Genomic DNA, 18,792 nt, shown 5'->3' with positions numbered 1-18,792 from the left:
TGCCCTCATAATTTCAAGCCTTGGATGCAGTTATAAAACCCCTTTAAAGCTCTCTTTTAAAAGTAACACAGTAGACAGGTCCATAGCACAGATCACAAGTATATACCCACCGCACAGAGTTTTTAAAAAATAACTGTCCTAATGCTTTATGAAGACACGCTGTGACTTAGGACAAACTTTCCAGTGACAGCAACATACACTGATTCAAATAATGCTGCATTTTAAAAACAGAGAGAAATGAGGGGGAGGTACTCTGGGAAATGCTTATATGGCAGCCGCAGTGCCAAAGGCAATTGATGTCACAAACACATGTGAAGCTGTCAAAAATGTATAGGAAGCTTTTAAATAAAATTGTTTTGTAAAATGTAAGATAGGAAAACAGCAGTACGTGTAAATTCATGGAACTTACGAGATTTTTAAATATGTACAGGTAACAAATTGCGAAATCAATATGAAAATAGGCATTTTAACTATTTCAGCTACAAACCCAAAACGTTGCCCTAACTTATTTCTTATCTTTTCATTGGAAAATGGTGATCAACCTTTTTACTTTTTTAATCAAACCACATACGTAACAACTCCATGTGGATATCTAAGCAGACAGGTGAAAACGGGGGAAACAATTCCTAACGCCCCTCCCAACGTCATCTCGCTCCCATCTCACTCCCAGCCAGTCTCCCTCACAGTAAGAAATAGCACCATCACCTCCCCAGTCACTCAAACCAGACACCTAGGGATTACTCTCAATCTCCGTTTCCTTCCATTCTCACGTCCAATCCAAGTCGCATCTACTTGACTCACAAAACCTTCTATCCCAACCTGTTCATTTCTATCTCCTGTCCTACCACTCTGGTCCAAGCCCCACCATATCCTACCTGGACTATGGCCACAGCCCCAACTGCTCTCTCTCATATCATACATGCCCCTTTCAATCCATTCTCCAGACAGCAGCCAGAGTAATCTTTTAACAAAGTAAACCTTAAGAGCTTAACTACCCAACTTGGCTTCTCCATGAACTGAGAATAAAACCCAAACTCTTTGAAACCCCCACCGCGGTTGCTCTCGCCCATGCTGGCCTCCTTGGTGCTCCTCAAGCACACTAGCTCCAACTGCCCCCAGTCTGGAATGCTCTCCCCTCCGCTGCGCCGGCTGATCACAGCCTCCTCATCTCATTATTAGATACTTTTCTTGTTAATTCATCTGCTGGTTTGTCTGTCTTTCCTGACCAGATGTAAATTTCATCAGATCTACTTGTCTCCCTTGTTCACTACTGCATTCCCTGTCACATAGAAAATGTCTGTTACACAGTATGTCCTCAGTAAATATTTCTTGAGTGAAGTGAGTGAATAAATAAATGAAGCCTCCTAAATTAACTGCATCAAAAGGGACAACAGTCTTTTGAATATCTGAATGCTAGTATATTTGTTACAGAAAATCAACACTGTGTTTTAGCTATTAACCATCTCTCTGATGTTAAGCATCGTAACTGATCATGGCTAACTGATCCTCATATACGCTGCAGTGCCGACTACATGTCTCAGAGCCAGTGTTCAAAAATTCTTCATGGGGCCGGTCCCGTGGCCGAGTGGTTAAGTTGGCGCGCTCCACTGCTGCGGCCCAGGGTTCGGATCCTGGTCGCAGGCATGGCACTGCTTGTTAGGTCACCTTGAGGCGGTGTCCCACATGCCACAACTAGAAGGACCCACAACTCAGATACACAACTATGTACGGGGGGGAAGGTTGGGGAGATAAAGCAGGAAAAAAAAGATTGGCAACAGCTGTTAGCCCAGGTGCCAATCTTTTAAAAAAATCTTCACGTGTTGTCTATTACTATAGTTAATTGTCTCACAAGTGATTTACCTCTAGATATTTTCTTGGAGACATGAACTCAGTATTAAATGACACAGGTAAATGGATCTAGTATATTCAGTCATTCAATCAACAATTCTTATTAACTACCAGTCCTGGAGGGAAGGAGTTGCTCATGACCACATTGTTGATTATCTGAGCCCCTGCGGTTATATGCTTGAGTGGGAAAACATATGTTATCATAACATCAAAACCATCACTTATGAATCAACCACAGATCAAATTAAATCGTCCCTCACACCTCCCTCCATCAGGCCTCCCTGAAGTGTTGCAGTGCATGACCTACGTGGCTGGATGAAGTGGGCCCCTCCTCTTAAGACTAACTTCTATCCTCTTCCGATGAGTTTTTAATACTTCAGTCTCTATACAAGTACAAATCACCTGCAAACTGAAATTGAAATTCCTATACAAGATACAGAATTTCCAGAAGTAGACAAAAGTGATGCTGGAGAAGCATTCTAATATTACACAGAGCCACTGACGAACAAGAGCTATGCCCAATTAAAGACCAGCTAACAACTGAAGAAAGAATCAACCAGGATAATGAGATAACAGATACTTGAAAAGAGAATTCTGTTCAAATAATTACATTCTAGACTAAGAAAGGCCCTTGGAAAAACTGATGAAGTTTTCAAATATTAATTCAAAAAAACTATTTTTTTGGGGAAAAAATCTCTTTATGATCCTGCTGCAAAAGTCAAACATGAGGTACACATGTATTTATACGATAAACATGTGCCATGGTTTATGGTATAGTTTTGTCAGAAAATCAATTATTTATTGTAAAAATTAGCAAGGAGTTTTCATTATAATCTCAATTTTATGAAATCTAAAATAAGATAAATTTACTTTCATAATCTACGGTTCCATTTTTCAAGATAAAGTTCCAATTAAAACATTTTCACTGCTATTTTAATTGAATTCACTTTTAAGCGTCCTTTTTGTCTAGAATGAATTATTCTCATGAGGTAAAGATCGCTGAGCGGGGCTGGGCACCAGGGAAATGGTAATGAGCAACCTCAGATAAATTATTAACTGACCTCTCCTCCCCAAACTGAAGTTTATTTTGTGTTCAGAGGTTAATTTATATATATATTGGATCTTGCTGTCATATCAAATTAAATGTAAATGCACACAAATGAATAAAGATGGAAAAGGTGACTGTAAACATGTCAAATATAAGGGTAAAAAGTACCAGATGGGACTCAAGAAAGCTGCGTGGTGATTCTGACCGGGCAAATGACTCCTATGACCTTGCATACGATCTCTGTTTTCCCTTCTTGCTCTTCCTTGATTGTATGGGACTTTGGAAACTATTTACATTAGTGATACCGAGGGAAAAAAAGCACCTTTTATTTAAACCTAGTGAGGCAGGCATTAACAATCCTGCTTTGTCAATTATGAAGCTAAATTAAATGGTTGAACCAAACATATTCTGCTATTTGGTAGCAAAACTAGGTCTCCTGTTCCAAGTCTTACAGCCTGGAAGAATACAAAAGTTCGGGAACCTCAGTGCTTGTCATGAAGAAGGCCTCCATAACCTCCCGCTGCATCAGATAGGGTCAAAGTCAAATTCAGGCACACAAGGCCAGGGAGAGTAAGATCACTTCCAATAACAGTCTCTAACTTCTTTCCATCCAGATCACAAAAGGATGGCGCACTCAACCACGGAAGTAAGAACTCTGCCTCAGAGGACTCAAGAGAACAAAGATTCTTAAGGTTAGTGTCCTTAAAAAAACCTGCCTGAATCCCATGTCTGTATTTCTCTGAAAACAGGTCACATTTAAGAAATCTAAGACAAGGCACTAAACAGAATGTATTATAAATGTGTTCGAGACAAGAGTCATTCTTAGGGTTGCTTGATTTAGCAAGTAAAAATACAGGACGTTCAGTTAAAATTGAGTTTCATATAAACAATGAATAATTTTTTAGTATAAGTAGTATCTGAAATTCAAATTTAACTGGGTGTCCTGTACTTTAGCCGGCCACTCTAGTCATTCTATCTTCTGTTTTTCCCAACTGGAATTGTTGGCAGAAAGACCACAAAGAAAAGGTAAGGTCTATGCAGCATACTAATGAGTTCCAGGCTATCAAATCTCTAATACTAATTTTATCATCAAAAGAGCACAAAGGATCCTGTACACAACACTGTGCTCCTGTGTATGGATAAAGGAACCTTTTGAAAGCTCCTGGATTAATAATTTGTGGCATAAAATTCCTCCTTAAATCAAGCTTTCTCCTGTTACTCTCAAAACAATACCATATATTTAATTGAGAAAAAAGAAACTGCAGTCGACATATAAAAGACAGATTGACTAACTGCTAAAAATTTGGGGGACGACAAAGCATTAAGAAGCTGTGTTTTTTACCCATGAATCCTAAATTCTAATCTAGTCTTAGCATTTGCTACTAACAGGATGTGTAACCAGTGGCAGACTTCTCTTTCTGCATTTCAATTTCATCCTCTATAAACAGGGCAAATACCACCCATTCTGACTTCTTTTCGAAGTGCAAGGTGCTGACTTCAGCAGGGTATGAAGTCAAGAATACCAAACTGGCGGTCAGCAGATAATTCCAGTTCCAGCTACAAAATGACACACATGTGAGGGTGAACTAGTTACAACTTCTCTGGAGTTCAGGTTCTCCAGGTGTAAAAATGGGCAGCTGTATTAACAGGCCATGAAGACCCCACAATGGCTTACAGTATCAAAGGCCAGGAGGCATCATTAGGTCAATCAACTTCCTTAGCCTCTTTTTGTCCCTCGGCTTCCTCATTTTTACATAGCCTTACTCCTTCACTCACTGCACAGGGTTGACATACGAGTCAGATAGGAAACGCGTGTGGAAGCATTTCAAAATCTCTCCCACGTATTTAACATTTTGCTGTCTCACATGTTTTAGTACTCATCCCAATGGAGATGTAGGGCTGGGGTAAGGAGCAATGGCTGTTTATTTCCTCATAAAATTCTGCCAAGAGGACCAGGGAAAAGACAAGGGAAAAAAGGTGGTGTTCCTGGGTACAGGCCCACAGGCTGAGGGGGCTTCATGGGGTCTGGAAACAGGCTGACTACACGCACCCTGAGGACTCGAAGTCCTTGGCCAAAGCAGATACTTCAGAATGCCATTCTTTATAGACTCTCCCTAAGTTTTACCCCAAAAAAGAAGAGTTACATCCTAACTCTACATAAGTTACACCCTAGCCATCCGAGCAAAAAGAACGAAGGGGACATCTGTTCCACAAAGGTATTTTACCCTTTGCTACCAGCACTAGTTAACTCAGAGACTTGACTTCCATGTGCAAGCCTGTCCTTGCTCACTGCCCTGCAAACCTGGGAGCACTCATGAGCAGAGCGGTCCTCTTGAAGTCTTTGAGTTGATTTAACGTTTACAAGGCTCTTAATGAAAGACAACAGGCCCTAGACACTGGAAACAAAGCCATGCCCAAGGGAGAGGCGATGAAAACTGATGCCAAGGCTTTATAATCAATGACGAGATCCTCATGCTTAACATCCCATCCAAACCATTCCTTGTCCCCTCACCGCATGTTTCATTGTCCTCCAGTTATTTATTTCCGTCTTCATCTTATTACACACAAAAGTTCTTACCTCATAAATGAGTTGTATTATACACCAATTTTAAGTGGGTAAATTAGATTTAGTTTTGTTTTAGACTTTTTCCAATATGTCTTAAAATAACTGGAGAAATCTCAGAGGGGACCAAAAATCAATGTTGGGCGTTATTCTGCTCAGGTAACACAAATGCAAATCCTATCTGTGGCTTCAAACCTGTATTCTGCATACCACAGACGCTGCGCAGGATCGCTGAGCGACCCTTTCCCACACTGAGCAAGTCAAGAACCCAAAACACTGATAGGAATTAGACAGTAGGAAATAAAACCAATGGAAGCTTCCAAAAACTTGCTATAAGTTGTCAAAAATGTAACTTGAATTTTAAATCTCAAATATCTTTTGAACAATGAATGCAATCAATCCCCGTTTATTGTCCTAATATTCTATTTCAGAGAAGACTTTTGCAGCTCAAACTGCTCCTGCAATGACAATTTGATATAAAAATCAGTGTCATGAAGAATAACGCTCAACACATTTTGATTTCATGAGGCTTCTTTAAAGCACTAACAGCACTGCGCCCTTCAAGAGGGTGTTACAACGTGGGTGGAGCGCCCTGCAAAACTAAATTGAGTTCACACACTCACAAGGCCAGGCAGCCGGGGTCTAGCAGTGGCTGCAGGCAAAAGCTGAACTTGACATTTCCAGGGCCTGACATTTTGCTATGTCTTTACTAACACACAGAGGGATGAATACATTCATTCTTGAATGATAAAAAACATCAAAGGAATTCTAGGGGGGTAGGAAGCTTAGAAGGTGAACTGTCCTTTTTTTACAATGGTTGTAACACAAGGCTTATTTCATCAAAATTACACACATGGCAGAGAGAAAGCGCTATATATTCCATTCTACACTTCCTATATGCTCATATGTTTTAGGTAGATGAAAAGTGTATCATAGACTCAATTAAGTTATTGATTAAATTTCATGGTGCCAAGCGAGTAATACCTTTTTTAGGGATATTTAAATAAGTTTTGTATATTGGGTACACTTGATCTCATACTTTCTAAAAATTTTATAGATCAGTAACATTCAGTTAAAAAATGAAAATATGGCACATCCTGTTAAGAATCAAAACTTTCCCCCTTTCCCAATTTCTCATTTTCACTCAAGATTATTATAAACCTATCACAGGAAAGAAAACTATAATTTATTTTGTGTTCTGGAAATTTACCACTAATCTAGACAAGTCACAGCTTCCTCCAAATGCCTACTATCTAGAAGTATTAAATAGGATATGCAAAACTTATCAACAGGAAGGAGGGACCCAAGCTCTTGCATGGCATTTCAAATATGATTAGCAAAAGGCACACACACACACACACACACACACACTATTGCCTGTGTCCATAAGGGCTCCATGCAGCAGTAACTTTACTTTCTACTAAACCTGAACTGCTTACTCATCTTACAAAAGAAATCTTGAAAAAGACAGAAATGTCTAAAAATTCATATTCAATATTCCAGATGTCTTGAAAGGGAAAAATAATTAAAATACGCTGCCTAGGTTTTATAGAATATTTCTTGGCATCTAGAAAAGTAAGGAAAAAGAAAAAATTACAACGTAAAGTAAAATTGTGATATAAACACAATAACTCTCATGAGTTAAAAATCTAATTAGGGACCACCCCATGGCCAAGTGGTTAAGTTCACGCACTCCCCTTCGGTGGCCCAGGGTTTCAAGGGTTCGGATCCTGGATGTGTACATGGCACCGCTCATCAAGCCATGCTGAGGCAGCATCCCACATGGCACAACCAGAGGCACTCACAACTAGAATATACAACTAGGTACTGGGGGGCTTTGGTGGGGAGAAGGAAAAAAAAAAGAAGATTGGCAACAAATGTTAGCTCAGGTGCCAATCTTAAAAAAAAAAATTGTAAAAAAAAATGTAATTAGATTTTAGATGAAACCTACTTGTAGAGCAACTAGTTTAATGTATTTTGTACTCTTGCCTAAAATAATGTATCAAAGGATAAAAATTATTTTGAAAATATACTGTACTTAGGGTATTTCATGTTCTAATACTAAAAATATAATTGTAATGGCCTAGTACCTAAACTGTCAGCCACTGTATTTTAAAAAGTCATTTGAGAGTTCCCACTTTTTATACTCTCAAATTATATATGGAAACTAAACCCACTTGGGCAAGGTCTCTAGGCACATCATTTAGTAAGATGCTTGCACAGTAAGAGGCCCTAGGAGAAACTTCCACCTCTTCCTGAGTGAGAGTCACATGACATTAACTCTAGGAGCCTTGCTTTGCTTCCAGGAATATGGACAGTGAATTCCAGCAGAGCATGGCGCTTAAGGGTCCCAGGTGGCAAAGACTTAGCCTTCAATCCCAGAACTACTACTATCTAAGAGTGAGACCTTAGATACATTAATTACTCTCTCTCTAAAATGGAGATAATGGCAATAACCCTCATAGGGTTCTTAAGAAAAAGGAAATGATGCCCATAAAATGATAGCATGGAGTCTGGGACACAATGTTTTTAAAGATTTTATTTTTCCTTTTTCTCCCCAAACACCCCCGGTACATAGTTGTATATTTTGAGTTGTGGGTCCTTCTAGTTGTGGCATGTGGGATGCCACCTCAGCATGGCTTGAGGAGTGGTGCCATGTCCATGCCCAGCATCCGAACCAACAAAACCCTGGGCCACTGAAGCAGAGTGCACAAACTTAACCACTCCGCCACCAGGCCAGCCCCCAGGACACAATGTTTAACACATGATAGCTACTGTTTTTAAGTTAACCAATTAAATTGAGTATACTTTCAAAAGTGATTTATTTTAATTTTTTTTGCTTGAGGAAGATTAGCCCTGATCTAACATCCATGCCAGTCTTCCTCTATTTTATATGTGGGATGCCGCCACAGCATGGCTGATGAGTGGTGTAGGTCCACGCCCAGGATCCCAACCCAGGAACCCAGGCCGCTGAAGCAGAGTGCATCAAACTTAACCACTAAACCATGTGCCAGCCTCAAAAGTGATTTTTTTTTGTAAAAATAAAAATAATTTATTCGATGGGCTTCTATAGAATAACTAGATGTTAGCCATTTGTTGCTCCTAGTTTAAAAGCACTAATTTCTCTACAGAAACACTCATAAGAAAAAGTTGTTTTAACGTTAGCATTTTCTCAAATTAGTACTGAAAAAACATAGAGTCCCTAGACCAATGACTACACTTACGTATGACATGATGTTCTGAGTAACACAGAAAGATTAAGAGCTGAACATTTAGTTGAGAAAAATAATTGCAAGAACGTAACTTGTTTTTCCATTACTACTTAGAAATTAATTTAAAAAATAAAATAAGTTACAGATTTGGGGGATGATTTTTTTCCAAAATATCAAAGATAAAATAAAACCCTTTGACTGAGAAAATATACAACTAATTACTATGATGAAAACCATAGCAGTATTTCATAATAACTGTCAGTCTAAGTTGGAGAATGTTTTTAACACATGATAAAACAATGCTTTAACACTCTGCGACAGCAGATTTGGGGATTAAAGTTGATCTGTTTTAGCTCCTACCCAAGGGGGCTCACTTGGGGAAATTCTGTAAGCAAGCTGATGCATGGGCCTCAAGGATGGCCATATAGCAGGTCCCTTGAGCAGTAACATTTGGGGAGACTTGTGGGGTGCCTTGAACAAAACAAGAGCAAAAAGATGCACACCCTCAATGATCCACAAAACACGAGTTCTCGTGTTTTTAAATCTACTATTAAAACATCATCCCTTTTTCTTTCTCTCCAGTGCTTTCTTCATCAGTCATGTGAATTAATCACTACAGCCAGAATTACAAAGAGTGTACTAATTTCCTGTCTGGAAAGGGATAGTTGATAACTCATATGGAAATCTACTAAAATTATCTGTAGGAAAAACATAAAAATAACTCACATTATAATGTTAGAAATTTTTCTGCTCTTGGATCCTAATTCTATACAGTTTTAGTTACATAGTTGGCATAATTTGAACTGGATCCACAACAGGTATTTGGAAAATACTTAAAGGAGGAAACTATTCAATCTGAGAAGTCGACACTCTGCTCTCCTGGTGAGAATCCAGAATGCTTAGAGCTGGACGAGATTTTTAAGCTCACTGATTAATCTGTCTGCCTTGATTCTCATTCCCTCTCACCTCCCATTTTAAAGTGGAGGTTTATTAACTTGCAGCAGTCACAAAGCTGGGGACAAACTCGGGAAGTCTGGTCTCCCATTCCAGTCACCTTTCCAGGACCTTACACAATCCACAATTTTTCTGTTCAAACCATCAATAAAAATTCATCTAAAGAATGAGAAGGACACTTAAAGTCTATAAAACCCCTGTTCTGTTCTTCTAATTCCCATTTGCCAGAATAAGGGAATGACCATCACAGTTGGTGATCATATTTAAGGCATTGATGATTCTCAAGGTAAAATAGTAAACAACTGAAAATCACTCTAAAAAAGGTAAGGAAATAGGCGTTATTTCCTTTAAATTTCTCAAGAACTCTATGAAGTGAATGCTCTTATTTCCATTCAACAGAGAAAGCAAATAAAGTACCTAAGGGCATACTCTCAGAAAGAGGTAGTTCTGGGGGTGAAGTCTGAGTCTGTCCTACGTGGGGCCCTGGCCCACCATAAACAGGAAAAAATCTTAAAGGGTTCTGTACAGTGGCTCCCAACTCAGTCATGGTGCCAGCCCTTAGGGCGCATTGTGACCTTGGCATCACAATGATGGGGATGCTCCTGGCATTTAGTGTCTGGGGCCCAGAGACGTTAAACAGCTGCAATGTGCTGAACAGTCTCTCACAACAAAAAAAAGTGTCTTATTAGTTAGAAAGCTTTTGGTCCACCAAGATGACAATAGCATGCCCTTTGGGAAGCATCGGTTTAGATGAATAAAAGATCAACATACTATAACAGTATTAAATGAAACAGGAGATTTGGGGCACCTCCAAGTGATATCCTCATATGGTTTTAAATTCAAATTTGACCGAGAGTTGGAAGAGACCCGTTTTATAATTCTCCGCGCATTCATAATCACGTGTATGAAAAATGTTCCTTTAAGGAAAACCTACTTACATCTGAATGGAAAAACATCGTAACTGAAACCTATGCTGTGAATGTGTAAATTGACTTGCTTTGCAGCTTAGATATGGGAGAGACTGGTCTATTGGCGTTTCTCAATCTGAGGTCTGAGAAGTCCTGAGAATCAAAAACAAGTATGTTTTGAAGATCTGTACTTTTTCTGTGAAAATGTTTTTAATTTTGTGTTTTCACACTGATGACAAGTAAAAGCAAAAAAAGGCAAAAGAAGTATACTTTAAATTAGTGGGATGACCACCTTATTACCAAGTACTGTCCTACAATTTTAGCAGTCAGGTTTATATTTGTGTTTACAATCACAGTGCAGCCGAGTGGTTGTAGGATAAAGAGAAAATAAAAGATGTAAATATAATATGCAAATATGCTTTCAAACCAAGTAAAACCCAAACACTGGTATGCTGTGCCATAGGAATAAAGTTTCATGACTGTTCACACAGAGACCCAGCGGGAGCAGTGAAGGATGCCTCCTAAGGCAGCCACAGCAAAGGTGAGCTGACCTCACCAGACCCTCCATCCGGCAGTCAGGGCCACGTTCGTTCACTTTGCAAGGGTGAGTTAACGAATGCTGTCAATTTGCATTTGGCTGGAGTTTTATCATTTTATTCATAATTAAATTATAAATTTATTTTGGTATTACAGTTGCATAAACGCTGTAACTGTGATTAAATTATATCTACTCTTAAGAATTCCATATTTAACTAATATTAAAATAAAAGGACGTCCACATCCAAAAGATGGATGGATGGATGGATGGATGGATGGATGGATGGACTGAAGGAAAGACAGATAGACTAGCTAGATATACAGACAGACAGATAGAATTTGACAAGATTATTTGATCAGCTGAATTTCAGAGCCAAACCAATCCCCAGGTATCTGAAACTTCTGGGTGTGCCCTCATCACTTTCTTTTGGGAATTCCCTCTCCCCCAATGACATATCCAACTATGGGTTACCTGCCCCAACAAAGTAATCAGATAGCCCTATTCTTCTGGACACCGTGATTGGTACAGAGAAGGCATGGAACCCAAACATGGCCAGAGTAATTTTGAGAGGACTGATATAGATGAGAAGGTACTTCTCTAGAATCAGAAGTTTAAGACCCACATAAATCTGCCACGAAAAACCTTTTCTAGCACAGGAAGAAAGTATGCAGGAGAATAAACACAGCATAGGGGCAAAAAAGATGGATGGATGGATGGATGGATGGATGGATGGATGGATACATGGACTGAAAGAAGGAAAGATAGATTAGCTAGATACACAGACAGACAGACAGAATTTGACAAGATTATTTGATCAGCTGAAATTCAGAGCCAAACCAATCCCCAGGCACTTCAATTATGTGAGTCAATTTCATATGAGTTTAAGTTGGGTTTCTGTCACTTGTGACCAAAAGCTTTCTAACTAATATCCTGGAGCTCAAGAAGAAGATGTGTCTTTAACAGGGGAACATTACTTAAGTTTGAGAAACACTGGCTTACATGATCCTCTCTAACTTGAAAGTTCAAAGATCCTGTATGTGTGTTTTAATTATTTCGCCAGCTTAAAAGATCAGGATCTTTTCTCTTCTTATGACCTCAGGATAGACATTCAACAGAGAGGAAATGATGATTCTTATTTTTTGTAGTTATCACTAGAAGTATAATATCAGGTGAGGATCTTTTCTCCCCCAAGTTTAAATATAATAAAATTATTCAGAGAAGATAATTTGCAAAAAGTTAATCTTACTTTACAAGTCAGAATCAAGGGAAAAATCTCAAAAAATCCAGACGCTAACAATGGCACAAGAACACTGTAAAAGCATGTTTCCTGCGAACTACAAACCAGAAGACCGAGGGAAAGATACATAGATCTCTTTAAAGGCTTTTGAAAAACTTTTTAGAATGATTATCAAAATGATTCTGATGAACTTAACTCTGAGGTCGCTTTACCTGTCTTAAACATTCGGTTGGTAATAAGTATAAACTCATACCAATTAGAGAAAATGAATAAAGCACTTACATTGTGAAATAGATATATAATTCAAAATAAAATGAGACTACTGAGTCAGTAAATAAGATTACAGAGTTAAATATCAAACAGATGACTCCTGTGGAAAGACTTTCTTCGATTTTTTACTCCTAGGTATGTAGCTCACGGGCACTCTTCACTGAGAACCTGACATAACAGATATTGCCAAGGCCACGTCAATCCGCCATAACACTGACCCACTGAGTGTCCATCTGTCCAGTTAAACTAATTTCACAGGAAGTCCTGCAAGTCAGCAGCTAGTCTGCATCCTAAAGTCAGAAATCAGTCATCGTTCAACCCTCCACTATCAACCAACTCAGGGATTTATTTAATCGCCCTGCAGTCTTTACGAAAGTCTTTTATCCCAGGAAGAGGTTTTTATCCTTCAATCAGCTCTGAGAACAGAGAACAAATCTAACTCGATACAACATAATAAATTTATACGGTTTAATAAATTATTAGGTTGAAAAATGTTTGCGGGATAAACTAATAAATACTGAGCAGTTCCGATTAGCCTTTTCAATTACGAAAGAAATCTTTCCCAAGCGTTATTAAAAGGCACTGGGAAGTTCAAACAAAGTTCTAAGTGAATTTGTGTTTTCAAATCCAGAGGAAGGGGAGCATCTCAGTAAGGCATGTTCTCTGTCATCAGATGAAAGGTGAAGACGAAAACTTTATCCATACAACTTGAAAGCAGTTTCAAATATTTTATAAGAAAATGATATCAGAGACCAGAGTCAAATCATCTATTTAGGTGGAATTACTTAAAAAGGAAATTTTGTTACACGACATAATCAAAATGCTAAAAAGTGCTCATCTTGAGGTGCTGAAGACATGACCTTGTGAAAATACTGGCAGTTTCTAGAGATCTTCTGATCACAAACTGAAAAAAAAAAGCTACTGAATAGTACTACAGGCCTATTTAGATGATGTCATACTAAGCACACAGAAATCTCCATCTATGACTAATGGCGACTGCATTAATTCTACCACATTTTAGGAATCATGATCTTGTATTTCAAGATCTGAATGGATCTGCATTTGAAACCTGGAGAACACTAGAGCTAGAAGGGCAATGAGAAATATCCTTTCAGGGGCTCCTACGGATTCTTCCAGAAAGGAAGAATTCAATCCACATGAGGACTTTTAGGTCACTAACGGCTGCTTAGAGCTGGCTGTATGGACCCCTGGTTATACACAATAAAAGCAAAAAAGGCCATAATTGCACCATCAGAAAAATATTATAAATAACATTGAAGTCAGATTGAGTCCATGCCCACAGAGTTTTATCTTTAATACTAGTGACTGCTTAACAAAATATGCTTAACAAACCATTTGTCTGAAAATTGTGACGAGTTTCTATCCCTATGTAGTTATAGAAAGAGTCACTTTTAAGAGCACATAGCAATGTTTATTTTATATCCATCATCTGATTTTAATAAAAATATCTTGCAAACAAAGATGTTTCAGCTGTTAGAGATGAGAAAAAAATTACCAAAAAGAAAGGATCACAAACACAGGACCTGGAAGGTCAACTAATTCAGCACAGCCCTGCAGGGTCGAATGAAAAGTCTATAACAGAAAACTACATGGGGTGTGAAGCTTCTGGGCTCTGATCCAAACAGTCATAAAAACTTGTCCTCACTTAATAGTTCCTATTTCCAGTATATACCAAATATTCTCAAGCTTTTGCCTAGTACAAAACAAAGCAATAAAAAGTCAATTATATTACCCCTACCACACTAAATGACCTAAAATATCACCCACTACCACAAAGCTGATTAGTAACTAATGAAAGGTAACATTATTTTAATATGCTGTCAAGAATAGCAACAGCTGTTAAGCGGCGTTAGCAGGGGAAGGCTGTGTTGTGAATGCATGAGCCTTAAGAGCCCTTAATTAAGACAGGATCTCTGGCCTGGAGGACTGCAAAGTTGTCTATAATAGTGAGGGTGGAAGTTTTCCACATATTGCGGTTACTAGTTTCAAATGCATTTTTATGCCAGTAGATTATGACTTGTTCAACTGACTTTCTCAAATTCATATAAACAGGCTGTGATTACTAAAAAGCGTGTATTCTAGGCTCCAAGCTACAGATTTTAATGGGGTGCTTAGCTCCAGAGCTGAAGATAGTTACAAGAAACAGTGTAACAGAGCAGCACAACTGCATTCAAGGTCAACCAGAATTCACAGGTGTTTAAATGAGAATTTAGGAATGCCAGCAACTCCATTCTGTTCAATGACTGCTACTGAGTGCAGCTCATTCATGTCCGGGGACAGGATAGAGAAGCGTGCATGCATGAATGTCAAAGGACAACAATTAAATCAAATAACTAGAAATAGTTCCATCAACACGCCTGTTTACAGGCACAGATGGCCAATCTAAGTGAATCCAAATGTATTTCGAATCCTAAAACATGCCAAATGCCTCTACAGAACTATCCTGTTTCATGGGTTCCTGAATCACATACGGTATTCATTTACACTTACAAAGTGTAATAAAAGGGAAAAAAGCAAAGCAATGTGAGCTTCTAGTTAAAAAATAAAATCTTAGCTGTAAAGTTAAAATGTCTGCGATAAGTTTGTACCAAAACCATGTGAATCTTACTGGATTTAGCTGTTTGGCATTTTTATAATCAACTAACGTCCAAACTCTCAGTCTTAAGTCTCCAGTTAATGCCGCCAAATTTCAGCCCAAACTGGAATATTGTTTTGTGAAGAACCTCTGGGTACACACAAGCTCTCAGATTATATTTTTACACTGACAACTTTCAGCACTTTGCAACTCCTAAAATGAGGGCCTGTACTACTCAAATATTTGACACTTTTGCTTTCCAACTTATACGCAACATAAACTCTTCTCTTAAGACCATATGTACACACATATATATCATAGAAAGGGTTCAGCCTGTTGTCAACATCAACTATAATATAAAAACCTTAACTGAAAAACAGTATATAGTCTCAGACGATCTAAATTTTACACAGAGCAGTATAATTTTGAGAATTAGGGTTTTAATCCTATACTACTTGGGAGAAGTAATGCGAAAAGAAATGTAACTTAACTCTTTTCATTTATTTTCCAATAATATGTTACTTTCAATGTTTTGGCAGGCTTTGAAAGTGAAGTGTATGACTAGTTAAAAACTACCACAAACAATCCCAAATTTATGCCATTGGGGGAGGGGGGTGAAGGACATTTATGCTGATTTATAAAACGACTTTTTTCTTTCAACTGTTAATAATCAGCCTAAAGAACACCTCCAGCGAACAGCCACACACGCAGAAAAACTCAGCCCAGTTCTCTGCCCACTCCCCGTTCTGTGCGCTAGGATTCACGGGGGGCAGAAGGTGGAAACGTAGGGGGAAAGGAAAGTGAGGACAGATGGCCTTGGGGTAGCAGGTGACATCTGAACACTGTCAACCGACAGCAATCAATAACTCCAGACCTGGATGGCCTTAGTGCCTCGCCCCAAACTCACAGAAAAGTGCCCTTTGAGAAGTAACCACTTTCCTTTCCGGGTTTACTCTGGTCGCTCCAGATTTAGGATTTTGAAGGAAGAAAGAGAAAGAGGGAAAGAGGATTTAAAACGAAGGTGGAGTAATTAAACAAAACATAAGATTTGTCCCAAAGCCATCGCCTCTGTCCAAAAACCCCGAAAGTGATCGAATCGACAACTCGTTAGGAGAAAGGGTTAAAAAGAGCCACATCTAACTCCCCAAAGTAATACATCCCCAAGAGACTAAAGGAAGACAAAAATGTCTTACAATCTATATTCAATGAAACATCGCCCCACCGGTGTGACCCGGCGCCACCACCCAGCACCGGGCCCCCGCCGCACCCCAGGGGAAAGTGGGACAGGGGGGATGCTGAAGGAAGTACCTTGTTTTGTCTCCAAAGGGCAACATAGCAAACGTGGGAATTTCGAGGTGCAGATCCTGCGGCCCCGGCGGACCCTGGACTCCAGGAGGCGCCGGGGGTCCACGACGCGCCCAGGTGAGGCCCAGATTCGAAGCCGGGTCCCCTACCGCCCCCGCCGCCGCCCCGCGCTGCGCCGCCCCCTGGCGGGGAGCGCCCGGCAGAGTCGAGGCCGCGCGCCGGCGGGTGGCAGCCCAGCGCCCAGTCCCGGCCGGCTCCTCCACCATCACTGCCCCGTGCGCGCCTCGCGGGCGGCCGGGCCGGCCAGCGCGGGCTGCCCGATGGCCGCTGCCCAGATCCGGCGGGGCGCGGTTCGGGACCCTTCTGCAAAGGCGTGCGTCCTCGAGTGGGCCCGAGTCCGCGCGCAGCAGCCTCGCCCGCGACCCGGCTTCGCACCGACTCCTCGGGCTTCGGAGGACCCGCCCGCCGCGCGCCCTCCGCTCCACCTTCCTCGTCCAGTGGCTTCAGCCTCAGTTCCTCCCCAACTCTCCGGCAAGCGTTTCCCACGCGCGCCCCGACTGCCCGCTGCGCCGCCGCCTCCCAAAGGACAGGCTCCCTCCCCGCCCTCCGCCGCGGCCGCCCGGCGCTTGGCTCCTGACCAGGAGGAGCCGGCCTCATGGGGTCGGCTGGGGCCGCGGGAGACCCGCCAGCCCCCCGGGGTCCGCTGCCCGCCGCCCTCCCCCGCGCCCTTTGTGTGCGCGCTGCGATCCCCTCCGCGGAGCCCTTTTGGCGGCGCCGCCTTGGGCGCAAGAGCAAGTGAAAGGAGGCGCGCGGGACAATCGGGGGACTGGAAGGGGGCAAAAGGCACTCACTCTGGGAAGGTTCAGGCATGTTGCTGCCTTTGGACTTCCTCGTGGTCTCGCCCCTTCCCCGGCTTCCCCGCCCCGCCAGGGCGGGGGAGAAGCGGAGCCGCTGGAACCGAGTTGGAAATGGTGCTTCCGGAGCTGCAGGGAAGGGGCTCAAAAACTGTTTGGGTTTCGCTAAGGATATTTAGGGGAACCAGGAGGCTAGAGAAGGGCTGGAGGAAGGCCCGGGAGCACGGCTGTATGAAAATAATCTTGCTCCCAGGGAATACCAGGGCGATCACGGTTGGGGGCGGGCGCGGGGGCGGAACGTACATTTTTGTATGTGAACTTTGTGAGCAAGTTGGATCGAATCCGACGCTTGGGTTTTTTGACTGTACTCGCCTTAAAGTCGAGGTCTCTACACCGTAACAGGACCAAGGACCTACTTCAAAAGCGAAGGGCCTGGGAACGGAGGCTGTTTAATGGTGAACGAAGGGGAAAATTCAAAAGAGGAGAGAGATCAGCCCCAGGTCACGCTCCGCGCCCCGGTCGCGTCTTCCCTGGGTGCTCTTCTTACCTGGTGGCTTTCCTAACAAAGTAAGAGGAGGTAAAGTCCCAGTGATCGTCCAGCCAGGCTTTCACTGAGTCCTGCTCCCGCTGCTGCGGCGGCGGCGCAGAGCCGAGGCCGGCCCGCTCCATGATGGGCGCAGCGCGTCTCTGCGGCTCGCGGGCGCTGCTCGGCCGCCCCAGCAGGGGTTCCTCCCTCGGAGGAGCAGGCTGCTGCCGCGAGACGCTCCCTCTCGCCTTGCTCCAATCTGGCCCGCTTTCGGGGAAGCTGCTCCGGCACCGGGCCAGCCTTCTGCCGCGCCCCGCGTCTCCCAGTCCTCACGGCTCCCAGGTGTGCCGGGCGGGGCCCTGCGCCGCAGCCCCGCGCCCTCCTTGGGGTCCGGCCGAGCCTGGCTCTCGCAGGCTCTCGAGTCCCCAGATTGCGAGGCGGCTGCGGCGGCGACTGGCAAGCTCTCCGGAAGCTAAGTGGTCACGGCTAGAAGGAGGCCACGCGGCCGCTGGGATGCGCTGTGTGCCAAGCCGGCTCCCGGGGAGCGCGCAAAGGTGACTGTAGTGTGTTCTTGGAGTGGCCGACTCCAGGAAAGGGAAGGTCGCGATGTGGAGACCCATCCCGAGCCCAGAAAGCGGGAGCTCGGGGAAGTTTCGCCCGAACGTGAGAGGTGGTGCTACCTTGGGCGCTTTTCCTTGGGCCTGGGAGAACAATAACTGTCCCGTCTCGCTTTCCTCCAGCCTAGCGCTCCGGTCTGCGGAGAGTGGGGACCGATCTTCCTCGGAGCCCAGCCAGTGCGGTGGCTCAAATCGCCCAGCCACCGACCATGGCCGGGTAAGGAGAGGGGCGTGTGCCGCCAAGACAGATGTCCGGGTCTGGGTGGGTAACTTCCAGCAAAGCCATTCCTGTACTTCATGTTAATAAGAACAACAA

At 42.4% G+C, this 18,792-nt stretch overlaps 1 pseudogene; it reads right to left on the bottom strand.

The window, feature by feature from the left end:
• The window catches only part of LOC138921537 (cGMP-specific 3',5'-cyclic phosphodiesterase-like), a 40,019-nt pseudogene extending 21,598 nt beyond the window's left edge, over positions 1-18,421 (bottom strand).
• Positions 18,422-18,792: the final 371 nt, after the last annotated feature.

The sequence above is a fragment of the Equus caballus genome, chromosome 2 (genome assembly GCF_041296265.1).
Source record: "Equus caballus isolate H_3958 breed thoroughbred chromosome 2, TB-T2T, whole genome shotgun sequence".
In the NCBI taxonomy this organism is placed as follows: Eukaryota; Metazoa; Chordata; class Mammalia; order Perissodactyla; family Equidae; genus Equus; species Equus caballus.
This window is presented reverse-complemented; position numbering and strand designations above follow the sequence as displayed.